Here is a 23,873-nt window from a genome sequence, read left to right as displayed (position 1 = left end):
AACTAATTACAAGAGCAACTACACAAGCACAATGTATATGAAAGTAAATACAAGCTCATGTAAAGGGGATGCAAACCAACAGGAAGACAAGGAAGACATAGTGATTTTTATCCCGAGGATCACGTGCTTGCCAACACGCTAGTCCCCGTTGTGTCGACCGTTCACTTGGTGGTTCGGCGGCTAATTAGCACCACACCAAGCCCACATGTTGGGTGCCACAAGAACTCCACCGATCAAGTGAGGGTAGCTCAATTACACGCTCAACTAGAGTAGCCCTTCGTGGCTCCTGCAGGGTGAGCACAATACCCCTCACAATCCCTTCTCCGGAGCACCGCACAATCTTCCTTGCGTGCTTCGATGGAGACCACCACCAAGACATCTAGGAGGTGGCAACCTCCAAGAATAACAAGCACCACCGGCTCGCAACTTGAACACCTAGTGCCACTCGATGCAACCTCACGATGCAATCGCACTATAATCGCACTCACACTCAATCAGATGATCACTATCAAGCGTATGTGTGTTAGGGGTTTCCCAAGCACACCTACACAAGCCACCAAGGCTTAAGGGTGCTCAGCAAACAGCCCAAGGCCAAGCTCCACCTCTATTTATAGCCCCCAAGCCAAATAGAGCCGTTGGAGCCTTGGAACACATTTCTGTGCGATCATCGGACAACAACATACGGGCACCGGACAAGGGGTGGTGGTGCCCCAATGGTTGAATTGCAATGGACAATTTGAACTAGTCATTGGCAAACTTGGCACCGGAAAAGGGAGGGCGGTGCACTGCCCTAGGGGTGGCGGCGCCCCCGCGGCACCCAAAACGTGTTTTCGCCCCTCTCTAGAAAAATATGGCGGTGCCAAGCATTGGACAGTCCGGTGACCATGGCGGTGCCAACTTCAGCTGAAACTTGATTTCCACCACATCAAGCTTGTATAGCATTTCATTATCCTTCCAAAAAGTCCTAGATCATCGAAATCGGAGTTCAGAGCTAAGAGTTATGCCCAAAATATGAAAGGGTGGTGCTGCTAAAATGGGTACGTTGCAGGGGTGGCGGTGCTACCGCTCTAGGCTGGGTTGTGCGTTGGCTATAAGTTTGGTTGCGTTTTTTGACCCTCGGACAACCCAAACTTGTTGTTTTCTTCCCCTTTTCTTCTCCTACTTGATCCAAATCAACTCCAACAACTCCTTTGCAAATGTGCCAACACCACCAAGTGACCATCATCTTGTGCATGTGTGTTAGCTTTTCACAAATATTTTCCAAAGGATTAGTCACTCAATTCACCATGCCACTCAATCCTAGTAATGATGCAAAGTTAGATCACTCGAGTGGCACTAGATGACCAATATACAAACAAGTTTGCTCCTCTTGATAGTACAACCATCTATCATAAACCCAGTCATAAACTTCTCTACACACCTATGACCGGTGAAATAAAATGCCCTATAGGTTATACCTTTGCCTTAAGCATTCTATTCCATCTCCTCCAATGTTGATCCAACACATGCACCAACCTTGATCAACAAATGATATGATCCACTTCATATCATCACATGACCTTGTTGGCTCATTGATCTTGACCTCACTTGATTTTTACCGTTGCCTTCGTCCATCGACGCCAAGTCTTGCTCAAGCTTCACCGCCACGCGGTCGGTCGCTCCAAAACTTCCAACTTGCCCTTCACGCTTACAACTGGTCCATCAATCCAAGTCTTGTCATGATCTTCTCCACCATAGTCACATGACTCAATATCATGTCTCATATGCAATAAGCTCCTTCATCACATGTGTGAGCCTTGCAACAAATCCAAGCCATCTTCACCGTCATGGCATAAGTTGCTCACACAAGTGTACCTGTGGACTAATCACCTGTGTATCTCATATTTAAACACATTAGTCCATCTAGGTTGTCACTCAATTACCAAAACCAAATAAGGACCTTTTAGCCCCGCACAACCGCACCGCATGTCGCCCGCACCTCCCCAGGCCTGCGGCATCGCGTCGCCGTCCGTGTCGCCTGCCCGTGCCCCACGACTTCCTGCATCACCCGCGCCATCCCCTGGTCGCGTGAGCATGGGAGAGAGAAGGTGAGGGAGCTCAGGGGAGGGAGGAGGGTGATAAATCTGACAGGTGGCCCCCACATAAGGATACATGTCTAGACCCGTTTGGACTATTTTGACACCCAAATAGAGTTTAGGGACCTAAACGTCTGTTTTGAGAGTTTAGGGACCAGGATGTCACGGCGAGGACCACCAGTGTATTTTACTCTATTTTTATATTAAAAATGCCTTTGGTCAATAGTTTTGTACACTAGGAGGGTCTGAGCGTCTATGTAAAACTCTTTTGACCCCCTAGGGCGCCGCTAAGGCGTGTTGTTTCGAACTATTCCTCTACCTTAATACAGAGACACGCAAACATTTTGAGTGTTCGAGAAAAAACTTCTCCTAATTTTAAGTTGATTTCAGGCAACACTATTGTACTACCAATTAGTACAAGTAAATTGTTACTTTTATTACTTGTTATTTGTCTTTGTGTCATAACACATTAAATTTTTGTCCTTGTCTTCCTATAGAAATACTTGTAAATTGTTAATTGTCTTTGTGCTGACACAAATCAGATTTTGTCGGATTTGTAGTTTTATCTAATGGTTTTTTTATTCTCGGTACCAAAAAATTGCGAATTGCGTCTACAGAAATTGCAGTGAACGGAATCTCCAATTTTAATATAAAATATATGCAATAACCGTCGTCTGAAAGAAAACTAAAATCCAGCCACCTGAATTTTAGCAAATCCCTTTGCTTCTTTGTCTCATTATATGGTTCTTACTCCATGCCTTTCTGTTGTACTTATAGGCACAAACTTCATATAGCTATTGCCAATCAAGACCTTGGCTTAAACCTATTATCGTCTATCTCGTCTTCTTTTTTCCCACTCCAATCACATGTTGCGCGATTTATGTTGATGCCACGCGCCGGCCAAATGAAGGTAGTATTTTTTTTAGGTCAGGTAGTATTTATTTTCGTTTTGGTGTGCTCCGGTACTTAAGAAAACCACGGCCTAAGTCACTCAGAATTTGTTCAATTTCTTAGCCTTCTTCTAAATTAAAATTTTAGAACATTTTGTACATTCGATTGCAGATTCATAATTGCCTTTTTGATCTAAAACATAGTTTTTTTGTGATGAGATCTAAAACATAGTTTTTTTTGTGATAAGATCTAAAACATTGTTGGATCCATCCCAATGCTACTCATGCTTGTTGGAGCACCATTGCCTCGAGCAGCCACTGACCAACCTTTCATCGTGCCAACATCCATCGATGTCTCAAGTCTTCTCAAAGAAATCATGAGCCATCGCTGGTGATTTGATATTAGGTCTGCCCATACCACTCCATCGCATTGTTTTTAGACATGACATGACCACATTTGTTTCCACTTGTGATATCTTCTTGTGAAGAAAAAAAAGGACGGTACTTGTTGCATTGTCCTCAAACTTTCAAACTTTTCACACATGTGCACTAGGAATCAATGGAGCAATATCACATAAAACATCAAACGTTGATACGATTTTTGTGATTTGGTCAAAATGCTGGCCGTCGAAACCTATTACTCTTCCAGATCATTTCCAAATTTAAATCTAGAATCGTTGAAATCAACTTGTTCCATTTGGTTGTTTCATAAACGTCAGTATGCAAAACTTTCTAGCTAAAACAACTGGTAAAGAGCAACTAGACAAGAAGACATGTTGGGATGGCAAGGTGTAGAGCATCGGAAGTGAAGGAGGGTGATGGGAGTGGGAGTGTCCAATCTTCTGTTAGGTGAAGGTAAGTCATGATTGGGAGGAAACTTGACACACACATACAACTTCTGATGCAAAGACCCGAACCCTACAACCGCAAGACCACTTCTCTAATTAGCAATCGTGCACTGCCAGGTTGACCTCGCCACGAAAGCTAATCCTTGCTCACGAATCAAGAACAAAGAAATCACACAATCTAGAAATATTGCTAATTAATATAGATGAAACTTACAAGTTGGGGTCTCACAGACCGATGGATGATGAAACTATTTGATAACAGATTAATCTAAGAAAAATTCAAATCCCAACTTGGATGACGACCACTGAATATATAATCTAAGTGGTGTCCAAGTACCTCTTAGCGCGTCCCTAACAAACTGCGACATGATACGCAACCAAATTGCTCAAAAGGCAGTGACATAACACCATGACAGATTCTAGACGCCAACTTGTTCGATGATTTCTGTTAACTCTAAAGGGATTTTTGATGTGGGATGAGTGGCGTTGGAAAGCTTAACTCCTTAGCTTATAATGTCAAACACGTAGTCCATATACAACCTAGGTGTTCATTTTAGTTTGATCCGCTCCTAGAGTCTGATCCAAGATGGACTAAATCTTGATATGGATTGGGCCTCCATCTCCAAGAGTTACCTTCACATGTGAAAGATCGGGCACTCCTATTCCAGTAGAGGGGATGGAGGTGTGGCATGGGAATTTGAAGTGCTTCGAAGGTTTCTCATGGATGTGCCAAAACATTAGTGTCATTCTTGAATAGATCTTGGCGATGCGTACATGCAGTCCTTCTCATAGATGTTCTATGTACGTAGTTTTATTGTTTTTTAATTACCATTGCAAAAACCCAGTTAAAACATATACCATTAACCAGACAGACAGTCCATGTGAACCAACACTTGCACTATTTTTGCTAAGTCCAGACTATTCAACCGATCTGAAGCCCGACCTAACGGACGGTCCGTGGTGCCCAACAATTTTACAACATCCTTAAAAAGCCATAACTACAAACTCCATCCAAATCGGTGACTAGAGTCATCCACAATCATATCGGGTGGCCTCTTGGGGTGTTGGTTGTGCCCCGTCAGACGATCTGCGACCCTGGACGAACCATCCATGATCTCTCTCTGTTCAACGGGTCTATTTTGGTCGGCCATTTCAGATAATACACCATTGCACAAATAGAGGATCTCAGCCGGAGCTTTGAAGATTTCAGTTTACGTTTCATTAGCAGAAATTGGAATAAGTTAGCGTATGCTTGTGCTCGATTGGTATCTCGTGATTCTCAGGTGGTGGAGTGGCCTATAATCCCACCTGATCTCATGGATAACATAAACCGAGATTGTAATCCTGTCCGTGGTTAATGAAGCTCCGGTTTCCCTTAAAAAAAAAGAGGAAAAAAAAGGACCGTAAAAAACCCAAGTGGGACTAAATTTTGATTTTTTTTAAGTGAAATATTAGTACTATTGGAGATCGCCTTTTTTATCTTAATAACTTTTTAGGAGTTGAGAAACATATAATTTTTGGGAGAAAAATTTAGGATGTTCTTGAAGATGCTCTAATGATTGAGCAGGGGAGCGTGCGTTTTTAACGCCGGGACGCAGCAGGGAACGAGATCCTCTAACTTGGGGCTCTTTCTACTGCAGAGGACGTAGGACCTCCGATGCCGTCCGTTCCGCATCCTGCGGCATGAAGAAAAGCAAACAGAGGAGGAGAAGGAGAAAACAATAGGGACAATTCCCTATGTGCCATTAAAAAATATCGCAATGCTTGTGTGTCTCAAAAAAATTCAGCGGTGTTCAGCGCCACTGCTCCAACTTTTTCGTGCCCTCCATACTACTTCCATCAGTTTGGGCTCTAACGCCGTCAAACTGCAGGTGTGAAAAGACAAAAATGCCCTTAAGTGTAAATATGTCATTAATTTTTTGAGCATCTTAACAACTTCAAATGAAAAAACTCAAAACTAGAAAGTTGTAGATCTCGTCAATATCTATAATTTTTATATAAAAATTATTTTCATTTAATTTCGCAAAAAAAATAATATAATTTTTCTAAGATATATTAATCATATCAAATCATATTCACCTTGAAAAGCCTCAAATATAATAGGTGTATACAAGTTGCTAGCTTGCATTAACATAGGTGGTGGTCTCATACAGATTTTAGGTAACTTTTTCCTGAATTTAGTTCATTATGGATTTTCAAGTCATTGTTCAAACTCTCGCTCAATTGTGTACTTCTCATTCCTAATGTGAAGACATCCTTAATATAACATTCAGCCCATTTTTCTTTCACCTTGTATATACTATCCAACTAAGTTGGCCTGCTCACCTTTTTCCTCTAAAGGTCAAACTTTTGCCTCAATAGATCAAACTCTCATACTCAAACATGCACGCACTGAAATCTGATAGAATACTAGTGTCTTCATTTTTCTCTTTTCTCTTCTCTCTTTTCTTCTCTTCTTTCTTCTCTTCGTTCTTCACTTCATGTAGATGTTTAATAGCATTCTGCATAATGTGAAAGGTGCATAGTCCATGCCATGCTTCTGCAAATACTGCTGCAACTGCCTTTCCCATTGCAGCACCTTGATCTGTTTAGAATGTTTTAGGTTGCTGTCCATTTTGAGTTTTTAGAAAAGTCTCAAATAGCCACTTGAAAGATTCAAATGTTTTATCATACATGAGTGCAGCACCAAAAACTACAGTTTCTCTAAAATGGTTGAATCCGACAAAGACACCAAAAGGCCTGCTCTCCTTGTTAGTTCTAAAAGTAGTGTCAAAACTAACAACATCACCAAAGTGTGCATAGTCCATAATCATTTTAGCATCAGCCCAGAATATATTTGCTATTTGTTCTTCACAATCCATTTGCAATGCATATTGGAATGATGGATTTTTGGCAATTTTGTCTTGAAAATACTTAAGCATGCTACCTGCTTGGCCATATGCCATCTCTCGTTGTCGCTTGGTGCGCAAATAGTTCTTGTGATCATGAAGGGTGTAACTAAGATTGAGTGGTCCACCAACTTGGTGGCTAGCCAACTCATGTGTTGCTTTTGGTCCAATTCCCGCATCATCTGCCATTTTAATTTCAAATGCTTGTAAATCAGAAATTTTCCTATGTGACACCAATAAGTGAAAGGTTTTTGGTAGGTGCAGTTTGTGATTGTGTTCCAAAATGACATCAGATACTTTATAATGTCCCTCCTTTCGATCCAATTTAAGAGTCATGCGGACTTGACAATCCGTTCTAGTTTCAGCTTGAGGGCATTTAGTTAAATGATCCCTTTTGTCCTGCAGCCTATCTATGACCCTCATTAGCACAAACAAATCTACTTGATGTAACCATGCCATCAGAAGATCTTTTGTTTGTATACCTTTTTCTAACCTCAAAACCTTTTTGTCCACCGTAACTAAGCCAAAATGCCCGAGCCTCATTCCAAGTTCGAAACTCCATGCCAACATGAGGTGCCAAGCCAGGTAGTATATCTCTGCAACAAAAAAGAATAACATGAGAAGGGCTTGTGGAAGTACAGAAAAAAAATTATGAAATAGATTAGCACTACCAGGGTAAAATACTTATGATGTCACATAAGAAATGATAAAGTGAGGTTGTGCTGCTTACGTATTGGAATCATGATGCAATTTGTTAGTTTGTTCTTCCATCGTGCTTCTTACATGACAACAGTAGAAGCAAAAACTAAGTCTGCAACCTAGTGATGAAATTTCAATCAATCTCAATGAAGCCACTGTAAAGAGGAACGACGAGAGAGAAGGGAGAAAGATTACTCACACCTGCACACAATTGAAGTGCAGAGGAGATGCAAGAGGAGAAGCTCGGGCGATCGTAAGCGTCGTCTTTGGCGCCTTTTCTCACCAGACTCCCGCCGTTTTTTACCAGGTTCGCGCCTTTTTCGTCCATCCGGCGCTGTTATTGGGCTCCTTCTTTCCCTCCTCCGTTTGCTTTTTCTCCGTGCCGCAGGATGTGGAATGAATGGCATCGGAGGTCCTACGTCCTCTGCAGTAGAAAGAGCCAAGTTAGAGGATCTTGTTCCCGTGGAGATGGCCGCCGTGCGCCGGCTGGTTTCTTCCCCCCATCCCCGTCATTGGAGCAGACGTGCAGATCCATGGAGAAGCACTCTCCTCCCCACCCTCATCCTTCGCTTTCCAATCTGTTGCCCTCGCGCTGTCCCCAGCGTGCAACGCAGCTGGCAGCTGCCCCGTCGTGCTCTGCGTTGACGATGGCGGATTCATGGTTCCGGCTTCGACTGGCCATGGGAGGATGCTTCGACGGGCCATGGGAGGATGATGGCTGCTAGCTCACAGCCCTGCAGGACGCCGCTCGACGTCGCCCTTGAGAAGCCAAATACTAAAGTTCAGACTACCAGTAGACAAGCAGTAGTGTTGAATTATCATTGGGTAATTGATGTGAGTTGAGATTGTGGCTCGGTTTTCTTTGTGATTGAATGGTTGCCAATTGGAGAGTTTGACTATTATGTGTATTTGAGACTTCACTGCTGTTGTGATGATTGTGTTCATTTGAGAACTTTGAAGGGTGAAAAGAGATTCAGACTTGGCACTGAAAATATGTCAGTTCAGTGTGTGCCCAGATTTAGCTATGAGAGAATACATTGTTTAGAATTTTCAGGTAGTAGCAGATAACTGATTTAGCTATAATAGAATACTACATAAAGCTGAATTTGTCCATCTAGTACTAGAAAGATGATAACTATATGTGGCATATAATCCTCCATACTTCCAAAAGAAAGCTGATTTATGGCAAAAGAAAGCTGAACATATATATCCACTTGGGAACAGATCACTTATATGTGGCATATAATCCTCCATACTTCCAAAACACTGAAGTTCTTCATAACAACATCACTAGAATCCAGTCATAAGGTCATCTGTCATTGGTCCCTGCATGTTTTTTTCTCGATCACGCAAAAGGTTTGCGCGTCTTTGTATTAAGGTAGAGAAAAAGTTTAATACAACACGCAAACACGCATTAGCGGCGCCCAAGGAAGTCGGAAGAATTTTACATAAACGCTCAGACCCACCCTAGTGTACTGAAATCTATACTCTTACATTGGACACTGATCAACCCAAATTACGGCTCCAGCTAGAAGGCCTATGCCCAGCCTGCCAAGCGGCGGCGGCGCCGCTTGCGTGCACCCACGTCGCCTTCCGGCGGGAACAACTCACGAAGTGCCTACATGTTACCGGGGTCACCACCGTAGATTTCTTCGTACGCCTTCATGACCGACATGGATGGAGACGACATCCCGCTGGTTAGTCCCAGACGCTTCAATACAAGATGCTCACCTCGCTTGGACGCCGGGATATGCGACAGGCTTTGCACCACTATCCGCTTGCTCCTCTTGGGGAGCACAAGCGTTGCGCGTCCACCGTGGGCCATATCATCTCCGGGCAGCTCTAGGAGTGGCGGCTGCCTCACCTTTGTGACTCGCTCAATAAAGCGTTTGAGGCATCTGTCGGCAGAGGTCGTCTGAGGGGATAGAGTACCAAGGTTCAATTTACCGGTAGGGAAAAAAATACCGGAGGTCATCGATAAACGGGTCTATCGGACTTATCGGAAAATCTAGCGGTTTATAGTTTTCTTTTCGAACAAATTTAAAAAAAAACACCTGAATTTGCACTGGATAATGCATAGATTATGTCCAAATCAGCTAACATTGAAAAATACACATATAGAAATGCAAGAATATCATTTTTCACCCAACACGTCATATAGCCATCTGACTTCTTCCCTTCCACATAGTCCATTGGATTAACAGTCCCAAATCCCAACTATTACAAGTTCAAAGAGAATTAACCTAACTTAAAAGTAGTCCATATCCATAATTCATTGTCCCAAATACTACAGACAGTACATTAACATAAAAGTACATGAACCAAGATAGCACAATATGCTTGTGGTCACTGGTCAGGCACTAAAGCAGTATGCTGTCCAAAATGTTACAACCACATGAACCAAAACAACAAATATACTTGAAGTCTGGTCAGCAAAACACCACAGCTCTTAGGTGCCCAAATCACTGCAAATGTTGATATATGCTCAAAATTTCATGAGAAAAATTGTAGTCCAATTATAGATGAGGGGAGAGATTTATCTAACCTTTCCATAGAGGCCCCTTTGACAAAGACTTTCTTCGGCCTTTTCGATCTTGGACGGAGAGGGGCTGGTTGTACATCTCTAGCACCTACAAATATGTACAAAATATAAGCCTCCTAGCACACATATGTACATGTACTAGAGCATTCAAGCATCAATCCTATTGCTTATCATCCAAAACTAATAATTCTTTAATGTCTAGAGTATAACTCATGGACAGAAATAGAACCTACGAACTGAATTTAGACCTGTAACTACATTATTATCAGCTTGACCTCTATTAGAGTCTTCACCATGACTAGGCTGACCAACACCACCAGTATTGCCACAAGAACCACCAGCATCACCATCACCTTTGACAAATATTTTCAACAAAAGCACATTACATCGAGAAAACTTATGACAGGATATGCATAAAATAGTCAATCCAAACATAAAACACACCACTGCCTTCACTACCATCAAAACTGCTATCTCCTGACTCTGCATAAGTTGGGCTACCTTGCTGATCAGAATCTGATTCAAAATAGTCTCCAATATCTTCCTCAGATGCCACCTTTCTTTTCTTACCACCTTTTTTTTACCAAAATCAAGCTTCTTTTTAAATGTGGCCAACTCTTCTTCATTCATTCCTAACTCTTCTATAAGAAATGTGCTAGGGTTGTTAGGAGATTCAGCCTCACTACAATCATATTCATCAAGTGTCGGCACAGACTCACTCCTAGAGTTGCACAACCAATCCATGATAGGGTTGCCTTCATCATATAGAGCAACTTCCATCAAGATGCTACAAGGATCGAAATCCTCTTGTTCAATGCTTTGCATTTGGTGAAGGCTTTGCATTTCGTCTTTAAGCTGTTTGATGCGCAACTTCAGATTGTAGTGCACAAAAACCAACTTGTGGAGCTTCTCATAATTTAATCTATTTCTTAATTTGGTATGAACTAAGGCGAATGTGCTCCAATTTCGTTCACACCCACTAGAGGACATGCATTGTGATACAATGCGTCGTGCAATCTCTTGTAGTTCTTTGCAAGCTCCACCATATTGATCCCACCAATCAGCTAAAAAGGGCAAGATAAAATCCTTATTCATTACTACCAGCAAGACAAAAGTATGCTGAATTCATTACTACCAGCAGTTTAGATGTAATTACCTAGACTCATTTTGCCACTAAGTGCCGATCTTCGAGCCTCCTCTCCTCCAAATAACCCGCCTTGCTTGCTGAAAATAGTATATTGGTCAATTGCAGCTGTAACACCTCGGGTGTTTAAATACTAAAACAGGGCATGTCATCATATGCATTGCAAAGCATTTGGTTATATGGAAAACTTTGATATGCATTCACTAAAACAAGTCTACATTTATGTTATGAGTGTTGCCTTGTATGGTTTGAATTGAGTTAAAAATTTGGTTTGGATTTTGAATTTTCATGAAAACCTTGATTTTTCCGTATTTAAAGCCTACCCTGAAAAACTCATTTCAAAATCTAAGCATATTTTGGGGTTGAGCCTAAAAGCAAAAGTGTAGAGCTTGTCAAGTTATACAAAGTTTGTTTTCGGAGTTTTCAAAGTTGTTTAGAAAAATTTGAAGTAATTTGAAAAGGCGAGATTCTTTAAATGTTCCCTTTTCGAATTCAAATTTGCATTTCAAAATGTAGACCGAATTTGGGTATGGTTATAAAAGCAAAGTTGTAGAACTTTAAATTTAGAACAACTTTTATTTTTGGAGATTTTTGAGTTGTTACATAAATTTGGGAGTAATTTGGATTTTTAAATCGAATGGCAGTTTGGTAATTCTGATGAACAGTAACCTCGGAAGCCAAATCACCATCTACGATCTTCCTTCTGCTTCCAGACGCGACTGTGGCCGTCCTTGGCTTTGCGCTGGCATGGGAAAGGCCCCTGCGTGGCTTCTCTTTGCTTCCTGGCCGTCCTATAAAGCCTGTGCAGTCGTCGTTCTTTGTTTTCCCTTCTCTGTTTTCTCCCGTCGCCATCGCCGCTGCTCTATCGAGCTTTCACCGTCGATTCAGCGCCGTTGCCGTCCCAGCAAAGCCTGTCCTAGCTTCACCTGATCCTTGCGCACCCAGCCAGCCAGTTTTGGTCACTTGATTTTATCGGGAACCTCCGTTCGTTGCTCTTCTTCCTCGCGGCCGGCAGCACCGCCGTCGTGAGCGTGTCGCCGTGGCCAGAGCTCTCTGGTGCGTATTTGTCCTTGCTCGGCGTAGCTCCAGCTTTGCCTTGATGCCGTGGTGCTTAATACCTTGTTGCTTGGTAGTTTTGTCCACCGCAGTCGTCGGAGCACCGCCACCGTCGACATTTTGCTCCGCCGTGGTTGCTCGGATCGTCAACCTGCTTCACCGTTGCTTCTCCAGCCCTGTTCTTTGCTCCATCGAGTTTAGGGTGAGCTACTGGTGCTTCCTGTGCACGTCGAACCACTCATCCATTGCTCTTTTGATCCAGCTTTATGCTCCAGTGCGTTCGGGGTGAGCTCTAGGTTCTTTTCCGAGTTGTTTTTGTGAGCTCCAGGTTCTTTTCCGAGTTGTTTTTGTGAGCTCCAGGTTCTTTTCCGAGTTGTTTTTGTGAGCTCCAGGTTCTTTTCTGAGTTGTTTGTGTGAGCTCTAGGTTCTTTTTCCGAGTTGTTTGTGTGAGGTCCAGGTTCTTTTCCGAGTAGTTTTTGTGAGCTCCAGGTTCTTTTCCGAGTTGTTTGTGTGAGCTCCAGGTTCTTTTTCCGAGTTGTTTGTGTGAGCTCTAGGTTTTTTTTCCGAGTTGTTTGTGTGACTCCTGGTTCTTTCCGAGTTGTTTGTGTGAGCGGGTGAGTTCAAAATGGAATTTTTCCTTTTTCAGAAATGATTGAATAGTGCTGTAATTTGTTATTTTTGTGTAGATTTATTTAGAGCTCCAAAAATTATGAAAATTTTTGTGTGACCTCTCTGTGATGTATATTATTTAGGAAAAATATTAAATGTTACTTTTCAGTCATTTTTGAATGTGATAAAAATTGCTCAATTAATTAATAAATGAGTTTTCATGATTTTTCTAGGCTTAATTAATTATCCAAAAATTGTGAAAATTGTTTTGCCACTTAGTTATCATGTGATGAACTTTTACAAAAAAAATTTGAGTTCAATTGAAATAAGTTTTATGAATATGTTTAATTAGTTGTTAATTGGCATCCATCATCGAGCATCATATTTTGTATCTCGCATCATGTTAAACATGGCAATGTTACTACGTGTAGTGAACGAAGGTGAGCACATGGTAGTTAATCAAGTTGTGGAGGAGGTTAATCCGTCTGTTGAGGTGGGATCGAATACTTGTGTAACGTCGCAGGAGCCGGACTTTTCCATCAACGAAGGCAAGCCCCGGATGCATACAACCCTACCTTGTGTTTTACAAATTAAATTCGCTTTTGCTTTCCGTTACTGCATTAAGTGATTAGGAGTTAAGTGGAAACCTAATTGGTGCATTACCAACCTTGTTTTTCCATATCTACCTTGTTACCAGTTTTAATTCGAAAATGACTAGATATGCTTAGTCTTGCTTAGCCAGGTGATTACCTGTCACCTGCAGGTTTTAAATGGATCTTTGGTTACTTATGTTATCATGAAATATGAGCATGTGGAGTAATAAATCTAGACCGGGTGGACTTGGTGTGTGTGAGCCACAAGACATGGAGGTCTTGTGAGCGGGTTCTTTCCGCCTGGGTCGATTAAGGCACGTCCGTTGTTGAACTGTGTGCGGTGAGACTTTGTAGTACTAACCACAGACTCTGGTAAGCCTGAACTTGGCGATTCTATTACGAGAATGGCTACTCGCGCACTGGGAGTGGAGAGATGGCGGGAATAGCATGTACCCACGTGGCAATGGGCTGGATTGGTGGAGTACTGTATTCTCGGGTGGCGCGGACCCGTTCTTGTTTAGAGGATCCGAGGGTAGGTTGGTATATGTAGGTCGGGGACCTGCATATGTCGTGTGGTCTGGAATTCCCAGCTGGGTTTTAATCGGTTCGAATCATCGTTGCTCCTCGGTTATGGAGACTCACTTCTCTGTTCATCATCGTAGTATTAATAACTAGAACTTGAATAAGGCTTGTGAAGGTGTTGGATATGAAGTTTCATGATCTCAACATGGATCATGTCAGCTTTGTATATGATTTTATGAAGTTTTCTATATAAAGAATTTTGTTAAAGAGCTTTTACGCACAAGAACTTTGATTATTATTAAAGCTATACCTTGAATCCCTGAGCCTGCATTCCTGAGTCTTCTCAATTTTGTTTTGGTTAAGTCTTGTTGAGTACTTTTGTACTCAGGGTTCGTTGACCCCTTGTTGCAGGTGAGCCTCATGAGCAGATCTGTTTTGGATCATGCTGCATGACTATCGTTCGTTCTGACGATGAGAAGTAAAATGTGTGATCCTTGGGCAGGATATTTATTTTGTGTGTTATGTATATATTAATTATGCCGCTCCACTACTACTATGGTTTGTAATAATTATCGAACTTAGTTTGTAAGGTTAGAAACAACTGGTTTGTAAACTATGCTATCGTAAGACTTCCGCTGTTTTTACTCTGGTATTGATATTTGAATAAATATTATAATACTGCAATGACTCTGTAACGTGATCCTGCTCGGAAATCATGGATGATTCGGGGTTCCCCGAGGACACCCGACAGTCTTTTTAAGTTAATGGAAACATATGCATAAAATGTCAAAGGTCGTCGGACAGTGACAGGTGCATGTGGGCCCTATAACTTAGAAGGTTCTGCCACAGAATGGTATCGAAGCTATCGTTACAAGGTTTTTGTTGTATTGATTTACAAAAACTTCAAAATGATTTGGGATGACTAAATTTAACTTGCTAATTTGGTCCAAATTGCTTCTGACTTATCTTATTTCTTTCTCACCATTCCTTATTTGATTAAAAAGGTTTTGTGTGGTGGAGTAGTAATATTACTATGCCCTATATAAAAATAAATGTTGTTTATGTGCATTATAAGCTTTGATGATTTTGTTCGTAAGAACGATTCATGCATCATTATTAATTCACTCGTTACTTCCTTCACCTCTGAGTCTAGAGTTGAGTAGTGAGTCTGGTTTAAGTAATGTAATCCATCATAGCTGCTCTTTAGACTTTGATCAAGTGGTCTTACTTGGATTAAATTAGCTTCCTACAGTATGGCTCGTACCAAGATGACGCCTCGTAAGTCCACTGGACCCAAAGGAGTTCCTCATCACTAACTTGCCCCTAGGAATGACGGTGCTAGTAGTAGCAGCTCTAGGCCTGATCCCCAGGCGGAGATATAGAGAATTTCTGCAGAATTAGCACAAGCTACTAGAGATAGGGCTTTGGATGCTATACAGGTAGGAGAATTACAGGATCAATTAAGGCGTCTCACCACCGCACACAGGAACTATGAAAGCATGTTAGTTCGTATGGTGGAGGGACGAAATGAGGCTTGGCATAGGGAAAATGTAGCTAGAGCTAGAACTCATGAGCTAGAATTCTATGTAGAAGATTTAGAAGAACATAATACCTATCTACATGAGGAAGTTCATAGGCTTAGCAATCTACTAAATCCAAATCATGAGCCTCAAGCTGATGCCATGGACCCCGGTGTCATCCTTGCCGATGATAACAAATCGGAAGAGGAAGAAGAAGAAGATCCTGAAGAATTAGTAATGATCAATGAAAGTGATGATGAAGGCGGTAATAATTCTGGAATGGATACCGAGCCTGAAGTTTGAAGTAATCACGGAAAAGAGTAGAGTTGTATAATAGTTAATTATGGTTAAGCTATGTATCTTGTTTTGGTACTTATAGGGTCTGGTGTTTATAGTAGTAAACCCTATGTAATATGTCTGGAGTAAGCTTTTGTGCAATTCAATAAAGGCTTGTGAATAAAGTTTGGTTTGTTATGAGCAGATGCGTCGTACGCGGGGTTCATATGTTCCTGGAACTTCACAAGATGAGGATGGTATTCCAGATCCGCCACCAGTTCCAACAAATCTAGCTGATGCTATAACTGCACTTGTCAATGTGACGGCTGAAAATTCTCGTTTGCTTCATGAGATCGCCCTAAGTAATCAGAATCAGATGCAAGGAAACCGTGGTCGTCACCATAACAGACAGGAGGCTACATATGTTGATTTTACAGACACAAGACCACCGGTGTTCACCAAGGCAGATGAACCATTGGAGGCTGATGACTGGCTTCGAACCATAGAGCAGAAATTTGACCTTATTCCATGCACGGAGTATCAGAAACCTACGTTTGCCGCCCAGCAACTTAGAGGAGCAGCAAGTGCTTGGTGGGCAAACTTAGTGGCTATGCAATCAGCTGGCATTCCAATAACTTGGGCTGAGTTTCGAACTGCCTTCAGAGCCCATTATATCCCTGAAGGAGTGATGGCAATGAAGCTAGATGAATTCCTTGCTTTGAAACAAGGAGATCAAACAGTGATGCAGTATGTGGGAAGATTCAATCACCTGTCACAATATGCATCCGAACATGTTAATACTGATGCCAAGAAGAAGAGGTGGTTTATGAGAGGTTTAAATACCAAGCTGCAAACAATGATGACAACTTGCACCAATGTCACTTATCATGAGGCAGTAAATATTGCAATTGCTTCAGAGTCAAAGTATCGACAGCATAAGGAGCTCAAAAAGAAAAAGAGTGTGCCGTCTGGATCTTTTGGGGGAAATCAGAAGAGGCAGAGGGTGATTTATCATCTAGTACATCATAATCGTCCTCCTTATCGTCTGCCATAGTTTCAGGCTGGGCAACAGTTAAATGTCCGTCCTGCTATAACCTATCCGAATTCACAGTCAACCAATGCTTCTGGTGGCAATGCTCCAACGTCCCAGGGTCACAACTACCCATGCTACAATTATGGAAGGACTGGTCATTTCTCCAGGGAATATCCATATCCTAGGCAGGCTAATCAAAATTATCAGAAGGCCCCTGCCAATCAACAACAGGGTCAGGCACCAAACAAGAACCCCAATCAGAATGCTCAGAAGGGCAAAGATGAGAGGAAGACAGGACGGGTGTTCTATATTCAAGCTGGAGAAATTCCAGAAGGGGAGCCAGTGATGATGGGTATGTTTCCTGTTGCCAATCACCCTGCAGTTATACTTTTTGATTCTAGCGCATCGCATTCATTCATCAATAGAACATTTGTCGTGAAGCATGAAATTTTAATTGGGGCAACAAAGGAAAGTTTCTTTATACAGTCGCCCGGGGGACGTCTGTGTACTAAGGAAATGGTATACCAGGTACCCGTAAACCTGGGTGGGCATATTTTTCCCACTACCATGATTATCCTTAAGGATCAGGATATAGATGTAATCTTGGGAATGAATTGGATATATCAGCATAAGGCTGTTATAGATGCTTTGAATAGGACTTTAAGAGTAAGTTTGCCTGATAGTAATTCTCAACTTCTCATCCAACTTCCAACTCTAAGAAGATCAGTGGGCAAGGTTTGTGCAACTGTTGTCAAAGAGATTAGAGATATTCCGGTAGTGTGTGAATTTCCGGATGTGTTTCTAGAAGATCTACCCGGTCTACCACCTGATAGGGATGTCCAGTTTAACATAGAATTGCAACCTGGAACAGCTCTGATTTCTCGGAGGGCTTATAGGATGCCACCTAAGGAATTGGCCGAGTTGAAGACTCAGTTACAAGAATTGATTAAGAAGGGGTTTATCCAACCTAGTTCCTCACCTTGGGGATGTCCGGCAATATTTGTGAAAAAGAAAGATGAGACCCTGAGGTTATGTGTTGACTATCGCCCGTTGAATGAAGTGACTATCAAGAATAAGTATCCCTTACCTCGGATAGATTTGCTTTTTGATCAACTGGCCGGAGCCAAAGTTTTCTCCAAGATAGATTTGAGGTCAGGCTATCACCAAATCAAGATTAAGTCTGAGGATATTCCCAAAACGGCATTTACCACAAGATATGGATTGTATGAATACTTGGTAATGTCTTTTGGTTTAACAAATGCTCCAGCTCATTTCATGTATCTGATGAACTCAGTATTCATGCCTGAGCTAGATAAGTTTGTAGTGGTGTTTATTGATGACATTCTAGTATATTCCAAGAATAAGAAAGAACATTGCGGAACATCTTAGGATTGTTCTGACCCGCTTGAGAGAACATCAACTATATGCCAAGTTCAGCAAGTGTGATTTTTGGCTTAAGGAAGTGCAATTTCTTGGACATGTCTTGTCAGCCGAAGGAGTTGCAGTTGATCCTAGCAAAGTGAAGGATGTGCTTGATTGGAAACCGCCAACCACAGTTCATCAAGTTCGGAGTTTTCTTGGATTGGCGGGGTATTACCGTCGGTTTATTCCAGAATTCTCTAAAGTATCAAAGCCCATAACTGAGTTGTTGAAGAATCAAGTCAAGTTTGTCTAGTCATCAGAGTGTGAGGAGGTTTTCCAGACTTTAAAGAGGCTATTGACTACTGCACCAGTATTAGCCCAACCTGATATCGAGAAGCCATTTGATGTTTATTGTGATGCTTCAGGTATTGGTATTGGATGTGTGTTGATGCAAGAAGGCCGAGTCATTGCCTATGCATCTAGGCAACTTAAGCAACATGAAGAACACTATCCGACTCATGATCTAGAGTTAGCCGCAGTTGTCCATGCTCTGAAGATTTGGCGGCATTACCTGCTTGGTAATACGTGCCATATTTATACAGATCACAAGAGTTTAAAGTATATCTTTACTCAATCGGATTTGAACATGCGACAAAGAAGATGGTTAGAACTGATTAAGGATTATGATTTGGAAGTACATTATCACCCGGGTAAAGCAAATGTGGTTGCAGATGCCCTTAGTCGCAAAAGTTATTGTAATTGTCTGACAGTGAGAACAATGGGTTTGACGCTATGTCAAGAAATGGAGAAGTTGAATGTAGAGGTAATTCAACAAGGTAGTTTGACCAACATAATTGTTGAAGCCACTATTCGAGATCAAGTTATTGTTGCTCAGAAGGAAAACAAGGGTATAGCCCATATCAAGGAAAGAGTCAAGAATGGAAAAGCAGAATGCTTCAGCATAGATGATGAAGATGTGTTATGGTTCAAGGATCGCCTAGTGGTACCAAAAGTTCCTGAGTTGCGGCAGTCAATTCTAGAAGAGGCACATGCTACTAGGTTATCTATCCATCCGGGAAGCAACAAGATGTACCATGACTTAAAGCAAAGATTTTGGTGGACTAAAATGAAAATAGAGATTGCTAGATATATAGCGAAGTGTGATACTTGTCAAAAGGTGAAAGCAATACATTTGAGGTCTGCTGGTGAATTACAACCATTACCTATTCCATCTTGGAAATGGGAGGACATAAGTATGGATTTTATTGTTGGTCTACCCAAGGCATCAAAGGGATTTGATTCAGTATGGGTTATTGTAGATCGACTAACCAAATCAGCACATTTTCTTCCAGTCCAGAATACATATCCCACTATACGGTATGCCAAGATGTATTTAGAGCGAATTGTGAGTCTCCATGGAGTACCCAAGACTATTGTGTCAGATAGGGGTACACAGTTTGTCTCCAACTTTTGGAAACAATTGCATTCTTCATTGGGTACCAAACTTCTGTATAGTACAGCTTATCATCCACAGACTGATGGACAGACTGAAAGAGTCAATCAAGTACTTGAATATATGTTAAGGTGTTGTGTCCTTAACTATTCCAATAAGTGGGATGAGTGCTTATCTTTGGCTGAGTTCTCATACAACAATAGTTATCAGGAAAGCATTAGAATGGCTCCATTTGAAGCACTCTATGGTCGTAGATGCAGAACATCATTGAGTTGGTCTGAGCCGGGAGAGAGAAGATTCTTTGGAGTTGACCTTGTGAAAGAAACAGAAGACAAGGTTAGGCAAATACAGAGTAATCTAAATATAGCTCAGTCCCGCCAAAAGAGTTATGCGGATAGACGGCGGAGACCATTGGTATTCAACAAAGGAGATTTTGTATATCTGAAAGTATCACCAATGAAGGGAGTCAACCGTTTTGGTGTTAAAGGAAAGTTGGCACCCCGATACATTGGACCATATCAAATTTTGAAGAGGTATGGAAAAGTGGCATATCGCTTGAAATTACCTGAACATCTCGCAGCTGTGCATGATGTGTTCCATGTTTCTCAATTGAAAAAGTGTCTTCGAGTGCTTAAACAGAATGTTGAAGTTGAAGGAGTGGAACTAGAACCGGATTTAACTTATTCCGAATATTACTTGTTAGAAAAATTTCCAGAGTTTCTTGTGGCAATATAGAATAATGTTAGTGTACTATGTTGTTACCAATCAAGTTTGTAAAGGAACCTCAGCTGTTTTATGAACAGATTTTGGATATTTTTGGACTGACACATTTCCTTTTCCATTACTTACCCTATGACTTTGAATCTCGGGACGAGATTTCTTTTAGGGGGAAGGATTGTAACACCTCGGGTGTTTAAATACTAAAACAGGACATGTCATCATATGCATTGCAAAGCATTTGGTTATATGGAAAACTTTGATATGCATTCACTAAAACAAGTCTACATTTATGTTATGAGTGTTGCCTTGTATGGTTTGAATTGAGTTAAAAATTTGGTTTGGATTTTGAATTTTCATGAAAACCTTGATTTTTTAGTATTTAAAGCCTACCCTAAAAAACTCATTTCAAAATCTAAGCATATTTTGGGGTTGAGCCTAAAAGCAAAAGTGTAGAGCTTGTCAAGTTATACAAAGTTTGTTTTTGGAGTTTTCAAAGTTGTTTAGAAAATTTTGAAGTAATTTGAAAAGGCGAGATTCTTTAAATGTTCCCTTTTCGAATTCAAATTTGCATTTCAAAATGTAGACCGAATTTGGGTATGGTTATAAAAGCAAAGTTGTAGAACTTTAAATTTGAGTTGTTACATAAATTTTTGAGTAATTTGGATTTTTAAATCGAATGGCAGTTTGGTAATTCTGATGAACAGTACTGGGGAAGCCAAATCACCGTCTACGATCTTCCTTCTGCTTCCAGACGCGACAGTGGCTGTCCTTGGCTTTGCGCTGGCATGGAAAAGGCCCCTGCGTGGCTTCTCTTTGCTTCCTGGCCGTCCTATAAAGCCTGTGCAGTCGTCGTTCTTCGTTTTCCCTTCTCTGTTTTCTCCCGTCGCCATCGCCGCTGCTCTGTCGAGCTTTCATCGTCGATTCAGCGCCGTTGCCGTCCCAGCAAAGCCTGTCCTAGCTTCGCCTGATCCTTGCGCACCCAGCCAGCCAGTTTTGGTCACTTGATTTCATCGGGAACCCCCGTTCGTTGCTCTTCTTCCTCGCGGCCGGCAGCACCACCGTCGTGAGCGTGTCGCCGTGGCCAGAGCTCTCTGGTGCGTATTTGTCCTTGCTCGGCGTAGCTCCAGCTTTGCCTTGATGCCGTGGTGCTTAATACCTTGTTGCTTGGTAGTTTTGTCCACCGCAGTCGCCGGAGCACCGCCACCGTCGACGTTTTGCTCCGCCGTGGTTGCTCGGATCGTCAACCTGCTTCACCGTTGCTTCTCCAGCCCTGTTCTTTGCTCCATCGAGTTTAGGGTGAGCTACTGGTGCTTCCTGTGCACGTCGAACCACTCATCCATTGCTCTTTTGATCCAGCTTTATGCTCCAGTGCGTTCGGGGTGAGCTCCAGGTTCTTTTCCGAGTTGTTTTTGTGAGCTCCAGGTTCTTTTCCGAGTTGTTTTTGTGAGCTCCAGGTTCTTTTCCGAGTTGTTTTTGTGAGCTCCAGGTTCTTTTCCGAGTTGTTTTTGTGAGCTCCAGGTTCTTTTCCGAGTTGTTTTTGTGAGCTCCAGGTTCTTTTCCGAGTTGTTTTTGTGAGCTCCAGGTTCTTTTCCGAGTTGTTTGTGTGAGCTCCAGGTTCTTTCCCGAGTTGTTTGTGTGAGCTCCAGGTTCTTTTCCGAGTTGTTTGTGTGAGCTCTAGGTTCTTTTTCCGAGTTGTTTGTGTGAGCTCCAGGTTCTTTTCCGAGTAGTTTTTGTGAGCTCCAGGTTCTTTTCCGAGTTGTTTGTGTGAGCTCTAGGTTCTTTTTCCGAGTTGTTTGTGTGAGCTCTAGGTTTTTTTTTCCGAGTTGTTTGTGTGACTCCTGGTTCTTTCCGAGTTGTTTGTGTGAGCGGGTGAGTTCAAAATGGAATTTTTCCTTTTTCAGAAATGATTGAATAGTGCTGTAATTTGTTATTTTTGTGTAGATTTATTTAGAGCTCCAAAAATTATGAAAATTTTTGTGTGACCTCTCTGTGATGTATATTATTTAGGAAAAATATTAAATGTTACTTTTCAGTCATTTTTGAATGTGATAAAAATTGCTCAATTAATTAATAAATGAGTTTTCATGATTTTTCTAGGCTTAATTAATTATCCAAAAATTGTGAAAATTGTTTTGCCACTTAGTTATCATGTGATGAACTTTTACAAAAAAAATTTGAGTTCAATTGAAATAAGTTTTATGAATATGTTTAATTAGTTGTTAATTGGCATCCATCATCGAGCATCATATTTTGTATCTCGCATCATGGTAAACATGGCAATATTACTACGTGTAGTGAACGAAGGTGAGCACGTGGTAGTTAATCAAGTTGTGGAGGAGGTTAATCCGTCTGTTGAGGTGGGATCGAATACTTGTGTAACGTCGCAGGAGCCGGACTTTTCCATCAACGAAGGCAAGCCTCGGATGCATACAACCCTACCTTGTGTTGTACAAATTAAATTCGCTTTTGCTTTCCGTTACTGCATTAAGTGATTAGGAGTTAAGTGGAAACCTAATTGGTGCATTACCAACCTTGTTTTTCCATATCTACCTTGTTACCAGTTTTAATTCGAAAATGACTAGATATGCTTAGTCATGCTTAGCCAGGTGATTACCTGTCACCTGCAGGTTTTAAATGGATCTTTGGTTACTTATGTTATCATGAAATATGAGCATGTGGAGTAATAAATCTAGACCGGGTGGACTCGGTGTGTGTGAGCCACAAGACATGGAGGTCTTGTGAGCGGGTTCTTTCCGCCTGGGTCGATTAAGGCACGTCCGTTGTTGAACTGTGTGCGGTGAGACTTTGTAGTACTAACCACATACTCTGGTAAGCCTGAACTTGGTGATTCTACTACGAGAATGGCTACTCGCGCACTGGGAGTGGAGAGATGGCGGGAATAGCATGTACCCACGTGGCAATGGGCTGGATTGGTGGAGTACTGTATTCTCGGGTGGCGCGGACCCGTTCTTGTTTAGAGGATCCGAGGGTAGGTTGGTATATGTAGGTCGGGGACCTGCATATGTCGTGTGGTCTGGAATTCCCAGCTGGGTTTTAATCGGTTCGAATCGTCGTTGCTCCTCGGTTATGGAGACTCACTTCTCTGTTCATCATCGTAGTATTAATAACTGGAACTTGAATAAGGCTTGTGAAGGTGTTGGATATGAAGTTTCATGATCTCAACATGGATCATGTCAGCTTTGTATATGATTTTATGAAGTTTTCTATATAAAGAATTTTGTTAAAGAGCTTTTACGCACAAGAACTTTGATTATTGTTAAAGCTATACCTTGAATCCATGAGCCTGCATTCCTGAGTCTTCTCAATTTTGTTTCGGTTAAGTCTTGTTGAGTACTTTTGTACTCAGGGTTCGTTGACCCCTTGTTGCAGGTGAGCCTCATGAGCAGATCTGTTTTGGATCGTGCTGCATGACTATCGTTTGTTCTGACGATGAGAAGTAAAATGTGTGATCCTTGGGCAGGATGTTTATTTTGTGTGTTATGTATATATTAATTATGCCGCTCCACTACTACTATGGTTTGTAATAATTATCGAACTTAGTTTGTAAGGTTAGAAACAACTGGTTTGTAAACTATGATATCGTAAGACTTCCGCTGTTTTTACTCTGGTATTGATATTTGAA

General features: G+C 41.6%; 1 pseudogene; it reads right to left on the bottom strand.

The window, feature by feature from the left end:
* Positions 1-10,152: 10,152 nt before the first annotated feature.
* LOC136495831 (uncharacterized) overlaps positions 10,153-23,873 on the bottom strand; it is a 35,813-nt pseudogene continuing 22,092 nt past the window's right edge.

The sequence above is a fragment of the Miscanthus floridulus genome, chromosome 12 (genome assembly GCF_019320115.1).
Source record: "Miscanthus floridulus cultivar M001 chromosome 12, ASM1932011v1, whole genome shotgun sequence".
NCBI lineage: Eukaryota > Viridiplantae > Streptophyta > Magnoliopsida > Poales > Poaceae > Miscanthus > Miscanthus floridulus.
Note: the sequence above shows the minus strand (reverse complement) of the source record. Positions and strands in the feature narration are given on the sequence as shown.